A 20,143-nucleotide genomic window follows, 5' to 3' on the forward strand; every position below is an offset into this window, starting at 1 on the left:
AAAAAAGGAAAGAAAAAAGACATACATTGCAGGGCAGAGATGGTAGGTCAATGACATTGTAAATGTACTTACTCCCTCCAAATTTCCAAGGTGCAATCAGTTTTATTGTATTTTGATAAATGATTTAGAAAGCTTTGTAAAAAATCCAAGGAGCCATTTTAAAGAAATTTATAATCAATAATAGCAGTCTCTCAAACACCTGACACAACAAAAGGAAATCATAAAATGAATAGCAATAAAATTACAATTAAAGAAATGGTATATTTTAATAATAATATATGGCATTTTTGACTCCCTATTATATCACTTTAAAAATCCAAAGGTAATCCATTTCCTCTATAAACGAAGCAATAACAGCATGTTTTCACTTAAAATATAGTTGTTATTTTAAAGAAAAAAGAAGAAAGAACTCTTCTCAGTGTGGCTAAAAAGATATCAAATGATTCCACTGTATATATATTGCCAACTCAAATTTGTCTGTGGCAAATAATGTTTACTGGCACTGTTCAAGGCATTCCCTCCTCCTGTCCCTCTTGATCTTGGTCTGGCATTTATCCTCACCACCCAGAAGAGTTTTGTTTCCCCAAAGTTTACTCTACCTTTAGCTGCCAAGGGCTGATGGCTTTCCTTGTTGCCTAAAGCCATTTCCTTCCAGCTATATGGGGGGGTGGGGGGGGGAAGAGTCAGTTAAACCTTCAAAGAAGAAATTTCATTTTGCAGGATGGCATGAAACCAAAACCGTTCTCTTATATTCTACAAAAGTAGTCTACCCACACTCTGTGAATGCTCTTCCATAAATCTTCAAATGAAAATTATTTTTATACTATCCTACACTATCCATTTTATTATGACCTGGCCATCTTTTTTAAAATTTTATTTTCTGATGTTTATTTATTTTTTGAGAGAGAGAGACAGAGCAAGAGCTGGGGAGGAGCAGAGAGAGTGGGACACACAGAATCCAAAGCAGGCTCCCAGGCTCCAAGCTGTCAGCACAGAGCCTAACGCGGGGCTCGAACCCACAAACCATGAAATCATGACCTAGGCCGAAGTTGGACGCTTACCCAACTGAGCAGCCCAGGTGCCCCTATGACCTTGCTATCTTAAGTGGTATTCTAACTTGTATGCTCTGAAGAAGAAAGCTCTAATACCTCTGTATAAGAATAATTAGCTAATTTGTGACATATAAAACAGAGGGCCATCTGCAATTAGTACAGAGGCACTCCAACACATTGCCACCACGATGTGCCACCTCGGTAGCAATTTTAACGAAATCCCTGGTGACAATTCATGAAATAGGTTAGTCCTTCAAGAAAAAATATGATTGCCAAATTCTTTACAAGAACAAAACAAGACAAAACAACCCAACAGTATGGCTGGTCACTTGCTAGATAAAAGATATTAATCAAAACTGGTTGCCTAACAATAAGCTAGCTTTTCATCCTCATGTTAATAACAAAAGTGCTTAATATTTTTAAATACATTCTGAAAAAAAATTATGGGTGGATTTATTGCCATACAAAGTGTATATATGTATACATTCTAGTAAAAATATGACACTGTCATTAACCAGCATGAATTTTGAAACCCCCTCGCCCCCGAACCCAATAATAGTGATAAATCTTCACTCTTTAGCCCATAGTGTCTCTGAACCTTCCTGAGTGAACACTTTGGATTTGTAAGATAATCTGCCCCTTTAACCTGGAGCAAACACCAACTTGAGTCATGTTGGCATTGGATCTATGGCCTCAACCTCATTTGATAATACTTCCATCAACTGAGTTCATTCAAGTATCCGTATTTATTATAAAACAATAGTTTAAATTAAATGATTAGTGAGAGACCCTCAAATTCTTGGCAAAAGATACAGATTTAAACCTAATAAGGGCATCATTGTATGTTAGGAGTCACGCATACTAAAGTCATACTGGCTTATGCGCTCCAATTTTCCTTCAAAATATATTTTAATCTAGTTGTGGTCACTGCTTTCCTAAGAATATGCTATAATCTACTTACCTTTGAACACACTATTGCTTACATGCTACAAGATGGGAATACATCTCAGGATATTTTAATTTTACCTCCTTAAAATCATAGTATAGGGTTGTAAATGTACCAGATGCTCAACAAATAAAAAAGAAATTGAATCATAAAAGGTATAAATTGACTGGCTTGATGTGCTCTGTGGTGAAATAAGTCATATCTTTGTACTTTATCATTTACATAAATATTTAGGAACCCCCCCCCCCACTACTTCATGCCAGGCACTGTGCTCTTTTGGGCCAACAAGAGACTTGGTCTCTGTTTCTTTGGAGCATTCAATATTCAAATCCACAAAGTATCTGCATGCCATAATAAGCACTGTGAAGGAAACAAACAAGGTACCAAGACAGAGATTAACAGACGACAGGGTACTTTTGACAGGTGATGAAGAATGATCACCTGAGGAAGAGACTTTCCAGCTGAGATTTAAAGTTTGGGAAGGAGCTAGCCATTCAAAGAGTGAAAGGAATAGTCCAGGCACTGGAAACAGCATTTTAAAAGGTCGTAGGGAGTGAAATCAGTCCATGTGTTCCAGGTACTAAAAGACCAATGTGACTGGAGCATATAAAATGAGGGGGATGGGTTCAGTGAGGTTTTACAACCAGATCAGAGTGAGCTGTATGCTAACAGAAACCATTTGTTGTTGATTGGTGTCTATGTTTCTGCATTTATTCCTTTTTTCTATGCAATCAGCTATCCAGTTTTTAAGGAGAGGCATGATGGTATTGCTTTGTATACAATGCAAAGGCTGTAGCAGGAGTCCAGGTAAATTATGATGGGGGCTTGAACTAATTTAGTAGCAGGGTAGATGTAGAAAACAAAGTGAAAGAGGCATATCTGAAAAGTATAATTGAATAGAGAGATGTTTGGAAGATAAAACGGATAGATCTAAATATGGACTAGTTATGGATGAAATGCTGTCAAGGGGAAGAGAGAGTAATCAACACTTGGATGGTGAAGGCATTTATTCAGAAGTTAAAGATGGGGGGAAAGGATCTGGGACAGTTTTCGGGAAAATCATAATCTTTCCTATATTTTAGGAAAAATCAAATAAATCTTTCCAGCATATCACATTCTTTCATATATTTACTAGGAATAGAAATGAGATAAAAGTTAAGTTTCTATTATTCATACAAAATGCAAGAGTTTTTTTTTTTTTTTTCTTGTCATACAGAAAGTGGTTTGGTCATACTGAATAAAGTGAATAGCCTTCCAATGACTCCACCTCTGAATTTCTTACTTTTTCTTTGCTGCCAAAACTCACCTCAGCAACAGGTAGCAAAAACACAGAAGCACTACCACAGGAGGGCTCCCATGATCATTTCCAGGTCCTAGGGGAAACAGTGAGGCATAAGGATGCTCTTGGCAAAGAGCCAGACCTGACTCATCTTTCTTCTGTAGATTCTTCAAGGTACCCAGTTAGCCCTGCCCTGAACCATAGGAATCATGGCATATTGTATACTGAGCCTCTGTAAAAATACATCACTGTGTCCCATGATTGCACAATGGTTCACTTCCAAAAGGGAATTTCCAATAGACTGGTATTTTAAATATACACACAGTGCAAAAACTTATCTTAGCTAAAACTATTACCAGTTGCCTAAATAGAAGGCAGTGTTCATTACATCAAATGTCATATTTTGTCTGACATTTTATTGTGAATAAGCTATTTTAATAATCATAACTCTATACATAAGGATCAGAGAAGTCTAGCTTTAAAATAATAAAATATTTTTAAATTCTATTCACCATATTTTCTAAGAAAGTGAATTCTAGTTTAATTATTTTTTTAAATAATGGTAAAAGAATTTGAAAACTTCAATAAAATGGACTATTTAATAATTTTATTTGGTTTACAGATGATATATAGTTAGATTTTATTGATGTTAAAGCAAAAATCATGAAAATATATTTTAAATTATCAAAAGAAAGAAAGAAAAGCAATGTCTTTCTCCTGCCCACAGGGAAGGAGGACAAACAGAAAAGAACGTTAATTGTGTTTCTGAAAAGAAATGAACCTGCCAACATTGACACATAGAAACTGAAAATCCACCATTCTTTGAAAACCTTATGTTGATTTGGTTTTTATCTTATTGAAAGGAGTTTAAAAAAAAAAAAACTCCTCTAAGCTTCTCATGTAAAAAAAAAAATTGCTCTTAGCTGAAGAGGAAATAAAAATTACTAAGAAGGTTGCAACTATAATATAAAAAGAAAATAAAATAAGGAATAAAATGTTATAATCAGAAAAGTTGGCATGACATTTTTTAGTTTGGTAATCTTGTTTTGATCTTTTGTCTTTAATACAAGTGAGGAAAATACCTATTTGTTTTTCCTTGAAAGTAAATGACCGTTTCGGTTGAGGGCGATAAAAAGTTAAAATGACACCGAATCTTTTCTGCATTTCACTCTCAAATGCTTATTCGTTTAAAAAAACGAAAGTGTGTCGAGAAATGGGGCTAAGCAGTCTGGTCAATCAGTCCTGTTTGTGAGCTGGGAAGGGGTGCGGCGCTGCCGGGCTATCCCTACAGGTAGGATCCGCTGTGCTGCTTCCGCACGCTCACCTCTGCAGATGGGGACTAGAATACAGGCTATTTGTTCTACCTGCCCCTGGAACTGAAACCCATCCAACAATTCTGCTAGCGTAAAGAAATTACAGACGTAAACCATCAGGTATAGATAGCTGCCTTTCCTTTCCACGATTTCGGAACCTGCTAGCAAACCCACACGGTCACAATCCGCAAAGGGTCGGCCTTGGAATGGCAATAGGTGCCTCTCCAGCTCCTCTTTCTCCAGTTGCTTGGACTTCTCCGTTCAGTTTCTCCCCTCTCTACCTCCCAGGTGGCATAACACCAAGTAGCCAAAACCCAGAGATGGGAAAATGGATACAGGTGGGTGTGGCGGTTGAGGCTAGCACTGGAGACAGACCGAGGGCTTCCCGGCCCGCCACACGAGAGGAGCAACAGAAAAGGCACTTACTTGCAACCTTGCCCGCCGAGGATGCCCATCCAGTGCACCCGCACAATCTGGCCTGTGAGGAGGGCGCGGGCTTCAGGGACCCCTTCCTCTCTCCTGCTCTCTCCCCGCGGCGTTCTCTCTGCTGCCGCTTCTCCCTCTTTCTTTGGGCTCCTGTTGCTCAGCAGGCTCCTGCCACAAGCCGCTGGCACCCAGGCTAGTCCAGCCCCAGCCCGGCGAGAGGTTGGAATTGGAAACCAGACACCCGCCACCAGATCGCTATCGAGGGCCAGCGCCGAGACTGCGCCCCTCCTTCCGGGGCGCGCCCTGCCAGCGGCAGCCCCGCCCCCACGCCCCCTGGGGCAACAGCGCGGCCGGTTCCCCTCACTCCTCCCTCCCCGCCCTTTCCCCGGCCCGCGCCGCCGGCTCTCCACGCGCGCACCCAGTGCAGGGCAGGACCCGCTGCGAGTACCGCGGCACCAGGCTGCACCTTCTCCGCATGTGCTGTGGGAGAAGGCACAGGAGGGGTCGCGACCTCACATCCACCGCCACTCCTTCGGGTGGGGCGCGCGGACGTGCGCGCTCACGTGTGTGTGTGTGTGTGTGTGTGTGTGTGTGTGTGTGTGTGTGCGCGCGCGCGCGCGCGTGTATTTGTGTGTGTGTGTATGGTGGGGGAGGTCCGTCCAGCATTCTCCATAGCCCTTCCCTTCCCTCACCCCCCGCCCCCTCACCCGTTCCTCCCTCCTGCTCAGCAGAATCTGCTAACGTTTCCGAGAAGTCTCTTAAGTGTGGTTTGGTGGGAGCCGGAGGAGAACTCCGTGGGGACCAATGGCCAGTCTCCTGCGTCCTGGGCTTTGAGGATTCGGGACTGGGAATCGGTTCCTTCTCTGCGGTTTTGCGCGGGGAGACCCGAGCAGTGCCGTGCAAGACCTTTCTCTAGGCTGCGATTTTTCTTTTCTTTCTTATAACAGGTCGATCGGGTTGCCTAATCTAAGGCAGGCAAAGAAAGCGTTTTCTTTCGAAGGTGGAGTGAGGGGTAAAAGGTTGTGTGGGTGGAGAGGGAGACGTAGGGTAGGTGCTGCTTTCCCAGACCTGGCCCCGCTCATCTGGATACATCGTCAGTCATATAGGTTCTGGGTTTAGAGCTGAGTAGGAAAGGCTATGAAAATAAAAGGATGAAAAGGATTTATAAAAATCCTTTTGTGTAGGGTGTGTGTGTGTGTGTGTGTGTGTGTGTGTGTGTGTGTGTTCTACAGCCGCCGGCTGGGAGGAACAGTAATGAAAACAGGATTGAATTATTTTTCTCAAAGAGAAACAGGAAATTTCCATCGGGAGAAAAAAATGAAGGATTATGTTGGGGAAGGGTGGATTTCTGGATTCAGGCCTTACAAGAGGACAGATCACTTTGCAGTATAAGCATAAGCATAAGCAGTGGGCATTTGCAGCTATAGTGTTATTCGCTTCCACACCTTCCACTGTGGAAATGGTACTTAGTGCTAAATACACAGGATTGTTAGGTCCCGGGGTTTACCTATCTGCTGCTTACTGAGTTTGCCCTGGGGCTTTGGACCTTATATTCTTGACTTGCAAAATGTGCTATTGAAAGAAGGAAGCTTTCAGTTTCACAGTTGCTCCACTGAAGGATGAACTTGGTCGCCTGGGGATAATTCTCAATGCCACATCATAGCCAAGTCATTGTCTCTTCCTTGATAGGTCGCAGACATTGGAAGAAGAGTTCAATGTACTGCAAGTGATAGCCTTTTTTATTAGATTTAATCAATGCCTTTTTCTTTTTTTCTTTTTTTTTTTTTTTGCCACCTTCAAGTCCCCCCTCAACTAAATTGTCCCATGCACAGTCACAGAGTGTAAAATGAGCTCCATCAATCCCCTTAGAACTCTCTGACATCTGATCTCATTTCTATCAGGGAATAATCCATATGACATTAGGAATAATTCAAAACCACAAGATCTCAAATCATGTGTTTTTTTTCCTTAAGAGGATAAATTAGAACACAAACACCTTAGCTGAATGAGACAACTGAAAAAATGATCAATGTTTCTAACAATGATAAAATTTATTAATATAATTAACACAGATTTGATCAGCAAATTTCAAAATACTCAAAGCTTTAGAGAAGCAAATCAAGAACAAACGAAAGTACTGTAATATAAAATATAGTGAGCTTTTTGGAATTCGTTATTCCCAGAGATGGTGCAAAATGAAGATAAAAATAGTTTCAAGATGAATTGATAAATAATGGTACCATATGGAACAAATTATTTTAAAAAATTAAAGTTACCGTTGGTGGTTGTCATGTAGCACTACCCAGAAAATATAATGTGGGATGTTGATGGAATACTAGGCTGGGTGATCCATTGGTTTAATGAAGTGCAGCAATTTTTGCTAGTGGACAAAAAAGTACTTTCCATCTGTGAGGTAGGAAAGACATTTAGTGTTCCTGTCTCCCTGCCACTAAGAAAATAACAAATAACACACACCATGCTTTGTCAATGACTATACACACACACACACACACACACACACACACACACACACACATATACATATATATAGTTGACCTTGACATCACAGGTTCGAACTACATAAGTCTACTCATATTCAAAAAAAAAAAATATATATATATATATATCTCAAAATTTTTTTGGAGACTTGCAACAATTTGAAAAAACTTTCAGGTGAACTACATAGCCTAGAAATATTGAATGTTAATATTTCAATGGTGTATTATGAATATGGTGATAATACTGTATGCCATAAAAATTTTATAATGATTGATTCATTAACATATAGACTAGGCTACCATTAAGTAGTCATACCAATTACACTAGGCTACCATAAAGCAATCATATTGCTGCTCCTTTGTTATCAATGCATGAATCGTTACACCTGTAACTAAAAATGCAATTACTTTTCACAGTATCTTTTTGTTTTTGATGTCTAGTGTTAATAATACATAATCTATTTTAAGAGTTCATTCACAAGTACATATTATTCTCAATATACCTAGGTTCTTGTTAGGGATTGTCAAAAATGAAACCTCCTTGGTCTGTCTGAAGGATCCCTGGAAAGATTTTGCCTATGAGCTCATTGGAAAAGTGTGGTGTGTGTTGTTCATCCTCCCAATTCTCTTTTATCTTTCAACCATTTACCCCGTATCTATTTATTTTATATATCATTTTCAGTCTCCCAAGCATTTTGTAATCTGTTGCTTTTAGTCTATGCTGTCTGTGTTTTTACTGTTTTTTTGTTTATTTTCGTTTTGTTTTGTTTTGTTTTGTTTGCAGCTCTGGGATTTTTGCCTCTGTTTAAATCCAGAAAAGAACTATCTGAAACTCTTATTAAATATTACAGTAAACATACCTACAGTTCATCAAACGTTAAGTGATAATGTCACCTGTGCCTTTTAGAAGGTTAGAGGGTAGGCTTGAATTATGGGAGGCAGAGAAGATAATCTGGTTGAATTAGCTAACAACCAATAGATTCCTAAGGCATCTATTAGATGTCTATTAGATCTATTAGATCTATAGAACATCACAAATGATGTTCTATAATTTAAGTACACAAAGTAGGGATGTTAATATGTTGAAATTAACCAATATTTTATTTCAAAACCAAAACAGAAATAAATAATTTATTTTACTTGGTGGTACCATGGAAATCCACACTTTTATCTTGTCCACAATTGCCATTCCAATTTTTAAAACTGCGGTAAAGTTTCTGAAGGAGAGAGAAATAGACAGTTAAATGAAGACAGTAAATTAAACAATACAGTGCTGGCGGAGTTTGTTTTTTCTCATTAAATAAGATTAGAAATCCATATGTATCTTATAATATCTGCTACGTGGCAATGTTCTAATTTGAGTAAAATAATCATGCTGTTGTGAAAATGGAAGCATAAAATGACAAATCCTTTTGTGAGTACATAGCTAAAAAGCAGATTTCAAAAGTCTGGTTTCAAAGCAGGATTAAAAAGCAGTAGAACTATAATTAAAACAGTGCAATATACAAGGAAGATTATCAGTCATAGGTTGGAATAATAAGAAAGAGGGGCAAATGAAACAATGAAAAAGTGGTTTCCTAAATGTATCAGCCTCAGAGTACTTGCTTTTCGAATTTGACATGGTGTGAGATGTTGTGCCAGTAAACTCATGTGAAGAAAAATAAACGTGTTTTGTCTTGCACATAGTAGAATTCTGAGTAGTATATTGATTGGTCAGTTATTCAAGAAGCATTCCCACTAAGTCAAACAGTCCACCAATGAGTCCTTTACCAGAACAATGCTTTTGCTGATCAGATGCTTTTTGTGGAATGCCTTTTGATCAAAACCACTCTTCGCAAAGTTCTCTTCTTGAAGAAGGCTTAAACCAGACGAGGTTACCCAAATATGAAACATTTATTTTTAGACATTGGGCAACATGATGCACAAGACTGTGATCCCTGAGAGAAAGAACATAGACAAGGAGAGTCCTATGATGGTCTCAACTTAATACATGAAATTAGTTTCCAGGCTGTAGCACAGGAAGGGGGAAATACAAAAAGAGCCCCACAATCTCCCTGAATTGAGAAGATGGAAACTGGAGTTTTGGAGGCTGAAGCAGCTAGAATTTGTGGGACAGAGAACCATTAATATATTTCAATACATTTGCCTAACATATTATATTTATGCTATATTAAGTTCATCCTCAAGGATCAGAAATTTTCTTCCATTGAAGATATACAAAACAGATCCTGAAGGTAGTTCCAAAAGAGAAGTTTAGAAATATTTCAGCAAGACTGTTAGTGAAATCAAGATGTAACTTCCTGACCTGTTACTTTAAATGGAATAACAGCTATTTAAATGTATTAATTTCAGTATCTTTACTAAATTGAAACTTCTGTTATGTGACATGAAATGTAATTTGGAAATATAGGTGTCTTTTTTAGTTATTTTGATTGCTGTCAGGTATAGAGTGTTAACTAATTTCCATGTATAGCCTAGTCTGAGATTTGTCAGAGTAGCAGATGTGAAAACAAAGATGTGGATGGAACATGTGAGAAAGAATAAAGTTAGAGTGAGAGAAAAAATAGGTCCTAAATGGAGTCACTTGTGATAAGTCACAGGTCAGCAAACCAAGACTTTATACCTAACTTAATTGCAGTTTCAACTTCTCCCAGAAATATAATCTTAAACTAGTAAATCTGGAATTTCCCGGTTTCCACCTGACTGACCCAAAAATAGACGAAGTAATCATCTCTTTCCTTGTCCTTCCCTTTTCAGCCTATAACAGTTTTCCATTTTGTTTAGCGTTGCGCTTAACCAACAAGCTATGTGATGTCTATGAGGAAGCAGCTATTCTATGTCTCACAAAATACACCTTTAGGAAATATTGGCCAGTCTACATTACAATTATGCATTAAAAATTAAATTTGGTAAATGTAGATGAACAATATAAGGTAAGTAAAATTCTCAGTAGTTCATTTATTCACAATTAAACCTGTTGACTGAAATCAAGCATGTTAGAGAAATTAAACCACTTCATAGTATAGTAAAAAGAGGACAGAAGCCATTTCCTAATCTATCAATTACAACAGTGTCTTTCCATGGGCATGTCTCCTAATCTCTGTGTGTTCTAGTCTTCTCCTCCATAAATGAGAAGGTTTGTACTGAATTATTTTTAAGTCCGTTTCTTCTGTAAGCTTTTAGATTTCTTTTACATGAATAGGTACAATTTTCTAAGTCAAATTTAAATTGAATATTCTTTCATTGAAACATATGGCCAGGAAAACTGTTATTTGTGAGCAACATGTATTTATATTTTTTCTGACTCCCACTTCTGGAAGGTGTTGCCGAAATGACTAATTAATGTATTTTTAATACAAGTTAAGAGAAATAATCAAATGAGACTTAACTGAATAGAAGCCATAGGCTCAAATATGAAGGTATCTTTATAGCATTGGATTATGACTTTCCTTCAGAGGTACCCCAATACAAATTCTAGTACAAGCATACAGTGGACACTCTGTATATATTATTAACGTGCATACACAAAGTTCAGAATCATTTTCCTCCTTCCTCATTCATTTTTGATAAATGTTACATCTACTGCCACCTGGCGTCCATAATGTCAAATATTTTAGAAAGTCATCTGAAAACTTTTTACACTTTTTTTTTCCTTTCTTTTGTTTTCTTTTTTTTTAAAGAGCAGTTTCAGGTTTACAACAAAATGGAGAGGGAAGTACAGAAATTTCTCCTATACCCCCTGACCCCATTCATGTATAGCCTTTCCCATTATCAGCATGACTCACCAGAGTGGTACATTTTTTTTTTACCAAAGGATGAACCTACATTGTCACATTACAGTCACCAGAAATCCATAGTTTACCTTAGAGTTCACTCTTGGTGCTGTACATTCTGTGAGTTTGGACAAATGTGTAATGACATATATCCACCATTATAATATCATACAGAATATTTTCACTGCCCTAAAACCGTATGCTCCGCTTATTTATCTCTTCCCTCTTCCCCTCTACCCCTGGTAACCATTGATCTTTTTAATGTCTCCATTAAAAAGTGTCTAGATGCACCACTGTTGATTTATCCATTCACTGAAGAACATCTTGGTCGTTTCTAAGTTTTAGCAATATGAATAAAGGTACTATAAATATCTATGTGCAGGTTTTGTGTGGACATAAGGTATCAACTTCTTTGGGTAAATACCAAGAAGTGTGATTGCTGGATCACATGCTAAGAGTATGTTTAGTTTTGTAAGAAACTACCAAACTATCTTCCAAAGTGACTGTACCATTTTGCATTCCCACCAGCAATGAATGATTTCCTGTTGCTTCACATACTCGTTAGCATTTGGTGTTGTAAATATTCCACATTTTAGCCATTCTAATAGGTGTGTAGGCATATCTCATTGTTTTTATTTGCATTTCACTGATAACATCTTTTCATACCCTTATTTGCTATCTGTATATCTTCTTTGGTGAGGTGTCTGTTAAGGTCTTCGTCTCATTGTTTTTAACAAGGTTGTTTGTTTTCTTATTGTTGAGTTTCAAGGGTTCTTTGTATATTTTGGATAGCAGTCTGTTATCAGGTGTATCAATTGCAAATATTTTCTCCCAGTCCATGACTCATATTCTAATTCTCTTGATGCTGCCTTTTACAGACTTTTTAAAAAAAATTTTAATGAAGTTTAGCTTATCAATTCTTTCTTTTATAGATTAGGTCTTTGGTGTTGTATCTAAAAAGTCATCACCACATTCAAAGTCATCTAGGTTTGCTCTTATGTTATCTTGTAGGAGTTTCATAGTTTTACATTGTACAACTAGGTCTCGATCAATTCAGAATAAATATTTGTGAAGGGTTTGAGATTTGTCTAGATTCATATTTTTGCATGTGGATGTCCAGTTGTTCTAGCAGCATGTTGAAGAGACTACTTTTTTTTCCCATTGTATTACTTTTGTTCCTATGTCAAAGATTAGTTGACTATATTTATGAGGGTCTATTTCTGCGCTCTCTATTCTATTCCATTAATCTATTTGTGTTTCCTTTTACCAATGTCCCACTATCTTGATTACTGTAGGTTTTTAGTAAATTTTGAAGTCAAGTAATATCAGTCCTCCAACTTTGTTCTCCTTCAATATTGTGTTGGCTATTCTGGGTTTTTTTGCCTTTCCACATCAACTTTAGAATCAGTTTGTTAATATCCATAGAATAACTAGATAGGATTTTGATGGGAGTGCATTCAATCTATGGATCAAGTTGGGAAGAACTGACATTTTGACAATATTGAATCTTCCTATCCATGAATAGGAAATATCTCTCCATTGATATAGTTCTTTGATTTTATTCATCAGTTTGGTAGTTTTTCTATTTATCTTTTTATAATTTTCTTTTTAATGAGAAGCAAAAGGAAAAGTATGTTTTGTTGATGTTTAAATTTAAGGTCCATCTCTAGATGAGCTGAACAGGGAACGACTTCTGAGTATTTGTAAAAGTGATTTGTGAAGAGGTCATTTCAGCTAGTAAATATGACAGGTTTATTTTAGATTTATTTTCTTTTTTGAGATATATTTTTAACAGTTTGTAATTGTTTTATGCAAAAACTTTTCTTTCTGTACTTGTGATTTTATCACAAACATTCATTTAACTTATTTTCAAGAGGATCACACCTGATACAGAAAAGCCTTCCTTGAATCACATAATCTTATATTACATTCTCTGGATTTATGACAAAGCAAAACAAAACAAAACAAAAAGCTCTCAATAAAATAAAAGAGAGGGACAGTATAAATAGGTTATTTACGAAGTTAGGGTATTTAAATTTTTTTGAAAATTTAAATGTAATTAACATTTCATAAAGCACAATTTATTTTTAAAGTATATCTGAAATAAAATTTGTTTAAATTTATGAACAAGGTGTTTTTACTTCTTCCATTACAATAAAATAGGGTGGAGGAAATTCAAGGTATGGTGGTTAGAGGTACCAGGTAGAATCACTGTCTAGACAGGAAACCAAGGAGAGAAACAGGGAAATCTCTATAAAATAAGAGCGCTGTTTAAATAGCATTCAGTGAAGAAGCTAAGTGATAGTATCCATGAGCCACACATACTTTTTAAAAGAGATGTACATATAGCTCTTCAGGAAAGTCTATTTAATTCCAGGGTCTTGGTTGTCTTCTAAGACCTGACCCATCTTAAAAGTAGGTTACTTCTGGGTGTGGCAAGGCTTTGAATATTTACCAAAACCCTTCTAAACAGATACCAAGCTTGAACATTGCCCCCAATTTCTCCTCTCACTTTTCCTCCTTGCACTAGTCTATGCTCTTGAAGGAGAGCAGAAAAGAAAAAGGGCAAGTAAAGTCATATGTGGGGAAGCATCTGATGATGATCTTTGTCCTTTTTGATGAAGGCAAAAACATTAATAACCAAAGTACTATTTTAGAACTTTGTGTCTTTGCTTCTGGGTCAGCCCTGAATGGCTTTTGTTCACAAATAAATGATCAAAGAAGTCCTAGTACATGTTGACAAAAGGAGAGGTCAATGGCAGATGTTGGAGCATTGGTGGTCTCTAGAAAAATAGAGGCTTTTTGTTTTATCTAAGCAAAAGAGAGAGGAAAGAAGCATAGAGCAAGTGTTTTTCTTTTTTCCCCTGAGATTTCTTTCTTGCTTGCTTGCTTTCTTGCTTTCTTTCTAGCTTTCTTTCTTGCTTTTCTTCCTTCCTTCTTCCTTTTTCCTTTCTTTTTTTGGGAAAAATTACACCAAAATCTCTCAAAGTTATTAATTTCCATCACTATTCCCACTATCCTAGCTTGAGTGGCATGAACTTTTATTTGAGTTACAGAAACAGTCTCCATACCTGCTCGGTCACCCTTCAGCATTACCAACTGTAACCAGTTCTCCATGCTCCCTTTTTAATGGGTGGCCTTCGGGATGAAGGTCAAACTCTTTAATGTATGCACTGTTATCTCTAGCAGGAGGAAGACTTTGCTTTCCTTTTCTGGAGCACCGTGCCCCAATACCTGTACTTAATCCACTTCTACCATCCTGCAGATCTTAGATATCACATTCTCTAAACCCTCTTTGATGAGCTAAGTATGGGTTAAATTCTACTTCTCCATGCTTTCATTATACCCTGAACTTACCCTTATCAAAACTTTACCACATTTTATTGTAATGTTTCGTGTGGGTGCCAGAAAATCCCCACAAGGTAATGTTACAGCTGGACCTGGGAGGTTGTTCATGACTTAGTCAGGTGGGTGAGGTTGGAGGAAGAAGACACTCTAGGCAGAGGGAATATCATATGCAAAAATAGGAATCTTTGCACACTGCAGCTAATTTCAGTTTTTACCTAGATGAAGTTTAGGAGGCACTTGAGAGAATGAGAGAAGATTAGCCAAGAGAAAAGGAGACATGAAAAGTCTTGAATACATCCTGCTACATTGTCTGGCATTAATCTGAAAGGGAGACATTCTAAAAGTTTTGTAAATATGAATTGTCATCATTGTATTTGACTTTTAGAAGCATTATTCTTCTTTAAAAAATATGTATTTCTTCAACAACACTAGGAAGGATGATTTGAAAAATAATGCAGGAGAGAAAAAAATAAACACCTAGGGAAACTAGTGAAGTAAAAATGGAACAGAATGGTCAAAACTGATAGTTTTGTTTTGTTTTAATTGAGAGGAAGTAAGTATTTATTGGACTCAGGTAGGAAGATAGATAGAAGTATGTAGGATAAATCAAAAGGTTTTGGCATGGGTAACAACAAATGACAATGATGATTTTATTAACCATCGTCTTCCCCCTCAAAAAGTACCATTGTAAGAAAAATAGATTTGATGGTAGAAGATGATGAATAAAGTTATGCGCATATTGAGTTTGAGATGTTGTGAGACATGCAAGTGAAAGTTTTTAGTAAGAAAGTTTGATGTGTGGACATCAACAGTGTTGTCATTTAAAAAATTCCAAATATGATACTTAAAATCTATAATATTTGTATTTTAATTACATTTTAACACTGAAGGAGTGCACACAATATAATCTAAGAATAACATAGTAGCTTTAAGAGGAAAAAAAACTTTGTCAAGCTGTATATCTATATAGATACATAATTTTATATATATTGCTAATTTTCTAAATTAAAAAGTTACAACTTAATATTATTTACAAATCACATTGCATGTCATTATTTTCTTGACTTATGCTTGTTACTTTAGAGATTCATATTTGGTAGCAAAACACAGAGAAGAGAACAGCCTATCACAGTTAGTAACGTGTAGCAGACGCTGTGGTCTGTTACCCATCCCCCTTCAGGAAAAATTGATTCCTTCTTTAGGTTAGAGAAAGTTGGGGCAGGGCTGTTGATGGCTTATAGCTGTGATCCTATACAGAAATTATCCTTGACTAAGAGGACTAACCTCATTCAAGGTATGGCCTTTCCCCAGAGGCAGCCCGCATCCAATGACCGGTTAATGTGAGGAAATAGTTTTCCAAATATTTCCAAATATTTTCCCTTTATTTGGATATGGGTTAAGCTTCCATAAGTTGACTGAGGCTGTTTTGTAATTGTACTGCAGTTCAATGTCTTCTGCCCAACTCTGCTTCCCTTGCTTCTGCTCAGCTGTAATTCCAGGGAGGACTTCCCAAAGAGCTTCCATACAAATCTTCATCTCTGATTCCTCTATCTAAGAAGAAAGTCCATATTGCATAGGAATATTGAAGAAAGTGGAGTCAGTTGCTCTATGTTATATTGTTCTGGGGAAACTATAGGAATTTGAAGCAGTATTTATGACTTTGCCTTGCAAGTTTGAGAATAAAAGGGTTAGAGGCCAAGGAATGATTGGGCTACATGTTAGAGCAGTGAGGACTATGGAAAGTACAGAGCCCTCCAGGCCAGCTAGAGTGCTGTTTGCAGTGAGGCTATGGGCTGGCTGCATTGATTCCAGACAAAGGAACATCAGCGGTCAAGGACAGGTGAAAACTCCTCATGGACTTGTACCAAACATGGCCAGCAGTGACCGCCTCTTGTCTGGAGATAGTGTGTAGTATGATAAAAACCTGGAGTGCACCCCAGCTCAAGTGAAGCACAAAAGACCTGGATTTAATAAGCCCAGATAACTTGAACTATAGGTTCTTATGAGAGAATGTACTACATTCTTTGCTTCAATACCATTGTTGAATAAAAGGAGATATTGTCTGAAGATTCAATCATCCATGGGTATTTCTGATTTAGGGACACCCCCAAAAATATACATACCTGAACCAGGGCACCAGTGAACTGTAAACTGGCACCCAAGTGATGCAAGTTTTTTCCTGACGTCTTAGGCCATTAACCCACATTAAGTGATATTATCATAAGCATCAGCCTCATGGGACCTGGGGAAGGAAGAGGATGGCGACAGAAGGCTGAAATGATGGCCACTGGCTAATTGTAGCTTTTAATGATCTACCCCACAGGTTTTTGGAAGTCTTCCATATTACATATATTTGGAAAATGATCTATATCATCCAGCTGGGTTGGCAAGGACATTGTAGTTCTCAGGAATTAAAAACATAATGACTCCATTTGACTGATTTATTTATTTCTTTTAACTTTCTTCTATCAATCACTTTGCTTTCCATCTTTTCCCCTAGGGATTTAACTTTGTGGTATCACAAGTAATGAGCTGTAGAAAAATGCAATCTTGTTTCTCTCTTACATAGAAGTTCAAAATTTCTCCATAGAAACAAAGCTAAACAAATACATTTAATGTCATTATTAAAGAACATCTTTCCATTTTTAAAAAGAAGATGAAACAACTATGAAAGAATGAACCATGCTATTGTGTCTAAAAGGCTGGGCTTTCAAGGCAGGTGAACCTTGTTAATGTGTTGAACATTCTAGGTTCTGGTTATTTCATCATCAGGAGGACAATCACGCCTGCTTTGTATGAGTCTGTGAGGATTACATAAAACAGAATCTATAAAAATACCTTAAGGCTAGGCTTGGCCCATAAGACCCACGGTTAATGCTCAATGATAAACACACAAATAGAGTGATAGATAGTTAAGGTTTTTGAGTGTTCATGACATCCCAGGGATTGGCACACAATCACATTATATTCTCATCACAAACCAGGGGTTAGGCATATTTACTACTCCTATTTAACAGACAAGGACACTGGAGCTTATCTTAAATAAATAACTTTATACACAAATGATAAATGAAGCTACATCACTTCTGAGTAGAAACAAAAATCAACGACTGAAGAATGGGGGGAAAAGAAAGAGGGAAGCAATGAGGGAGGTGGAGAAGACACAGAGAGAGAAGGAGGCAGAGACAGCAAGGAGAGAGACAGAGAGAAGAGAACAGAATCTGAAGCAGGCTGCAGGCTCTTAGCTGTCAGCACAGAGCCCGATGTGGGGCTGGAACCCATGAACCGTAAGATGGTGACCTGAGCCGAAGTTGGACGCTTAAGCGACTGAGCCACCCAGGCGCCCCTATATCTCAGTTTTAAAGCCAATTTTCAACACCTAAGACTGAGTCACGTTCTCCTTGACTTATGCTTTGAAATTTTCTTTCCTCATGCTTGACACAATCATAATTGTCTATTTTTTTAGCCTAAAAGGGGGACTATAAAGCTCTGTAAAAGGGGGGACTATATCTACTTTACTTATTACCATATCTTAATGCTAAAGGATGCCTGGTAAAGAGAAGAAGCTCAATTATTAAATGAAAGAATGAAATAATAAAGAAGACAAGTGAATGTGGAACACATGGTGGTGATACATTCCACCAAACAGCGTGTGCAGATATGGAAGTGAGAAATACAACAAATACATTAAAGAATTATAATCTATTGGATGACTTTTACATGTGAGGCAGGGAGTGAATGAAAATGAAATTGAAGAGATAAGCAAAAGTAAGTCTTAGAGGGACTTGTATGACAAGCCAAGGAGCTTAGACTTTATCTTGTCAGTGATTGGGTAATAGTTAGCTGTTAACTTACGAGCACTTTGATTCATGTGCTTCTCTCTGAACAGGATGATAAAGGATTCATAATCTAATTCTAACAAGCACAAGGGAACCCATGACATCAATACTTGCCTACTTAAATTTATTCCTGATTTCATTATATCTTTCCTTCCCTTTTTTAATTCTTAAAAAAGTTTATTTATTTTGAGAGGGGTAAGGGGCAAAGAGGGGAAGAGAGGAAGTGCAAAGCAGGCTCTGCACCTGCAGCATAGAGCCCCATGCAAAGGCTCAAACTCAAGAACCACGAGATCATGACTTGAGCTGAAATCAAGTGCCGGTTGCTCAGCCAACTGAGCTGCTCCAGGGCCCCATGCCCTTCCCCTATTTTCTTTTAGCTTCATTTCCTTCTTTTCTCATTTTCAAAACCAAACCATAGCCGATTCTCCTGAATAATGTGGCCTCTGCCTTTCTCTTCCCCTTCGTCTTCTGCTCTCCCACTCACTCGCCTTACTCAAGCTCACAAGTCTTCTTCCAGATCTTAGAACCCACTAAGTCTATTCTGAGCTGTATTCTTTTCTAGGGCTGCTGAAACAAAGTAGCACAAACTGGTCACCTTAAAACAACAGAAATTTATTCTCACATTTCTGGAGGCCAGAAGCCTAAAGTCAAGGTGCTAAGCAGGATTGACTGAGAGGATTCTGGAGGTTCTTGAGGGAGAATCCTGTTGGTCCAAGCCTTTCTCTTGGCTTCTGGGGGTTGCTAACAACTGCTGGTGTTCCTTGGCCAGTAAATGTGTCACCAAGTCTCTGTCTTCATGTAGCATTCTCCCTGCAGGTGTGTCTATATCTCTGTGTGGTGTGCAAATTTCCCTCTTCTCATAAGGGCACCTCCTGGTATATGCCCACCCTAATCCACCATCTCATCATCTCAACTTGATGGCATCTGCAAAGACCCTATTCCTGATCAAACCCCATTTCACATTCACAGATAGTAGGATTTGAACATGTCTTTTTTGTAGAATACAACTCAACCCACAACACCAGCCTAGAGTCTTCCTTACCCCTTCAAATCCTAGCATGGCTGTCTCCTTGTTTGTTGAGTACCAGCCCAAAGGTCACCTTCGTAGGTCGAAAATGACACTACACTGAAATGTCACCTTTCCCTAACCCCACACTTCATGCCTCACATCTTCTATTTCCCAGTTGGTCTTGATTATACCATCCAGCTTGATTTTCTTCATGCAGTTTTTACTATCTGAAAGTATGTAAAAATATATTTATTTTTTTGTCTGTGTCTCCCTGTAGAATTTAATCTCTGCAAAGAGCAGAGACCACACCTCCCTTGATTGCTACTATAGCCTAGAACAGTGTCTGGAGTAGAGTGAGCTGTTAAAGTCTTGCTAAATGAAACTTATTCTATATTTTTTCAGTTGTTTATGGCTATGACAGTAATGCATAACACACGGTCAAAAATCTCACTGTCATACAACAATCAGCATTCGTTGTCACAGGCAGGAATTTACTGGGGGTTGTATAGATGGCTCTGCTTTCTGAGCTGGGCTTATATGTCTGGAGGTTGGCTGGCTGTTACTAATCTAGATCACTCTGGACTGGCCTCAGTTGGGGCACTTGGGACAGCTCAGTTCTACTGGACAGATCTTTCACCATCCAGCACCCAGCTAATCTAG

The 20,143-nt window shown here is 37.9% G+C and overlaps 1 protein-coding gene across 1 annotated transcript in view; it reads right to left on the reverse strand.

Annotated features, from left to right (window-relative positions):
• Positions 1 to 5,484, reverse strand: part of SCN9A (sodium voltage-gated channel alpha subunit 9) — a 165,553-nt gene extending 160,069 nt beyond the window's left edge. The window contains exon 1 of the mRNA XM_027055575.2: positions 5,017 to 5,484. The gene's annotated coding sequence lies outside the window, so the exon portion shown is untranslated. The remainder of the gene's footprint in view (positions 1 to 5,016) is intronic.
• Positions 5,485 to 20,143: the final 14,659 nt, after the last annotated feature.

The sequence above is a fragment of the Acinonyx jubatus genome, chromosome C1, assembly GCF_027475565.1.
Source record: "Acinonyx jubatus isolate Ajub_Pintada_27869175 chromosome C1, VMU_Ajub_asm_v1.0, whole genome shotgun sequence".
NCBI lineage: Eukaryota > Metazoa > Chordata > Mammalia > Carnivora > Felidae > Acinonyx > Acinonyx jubatus.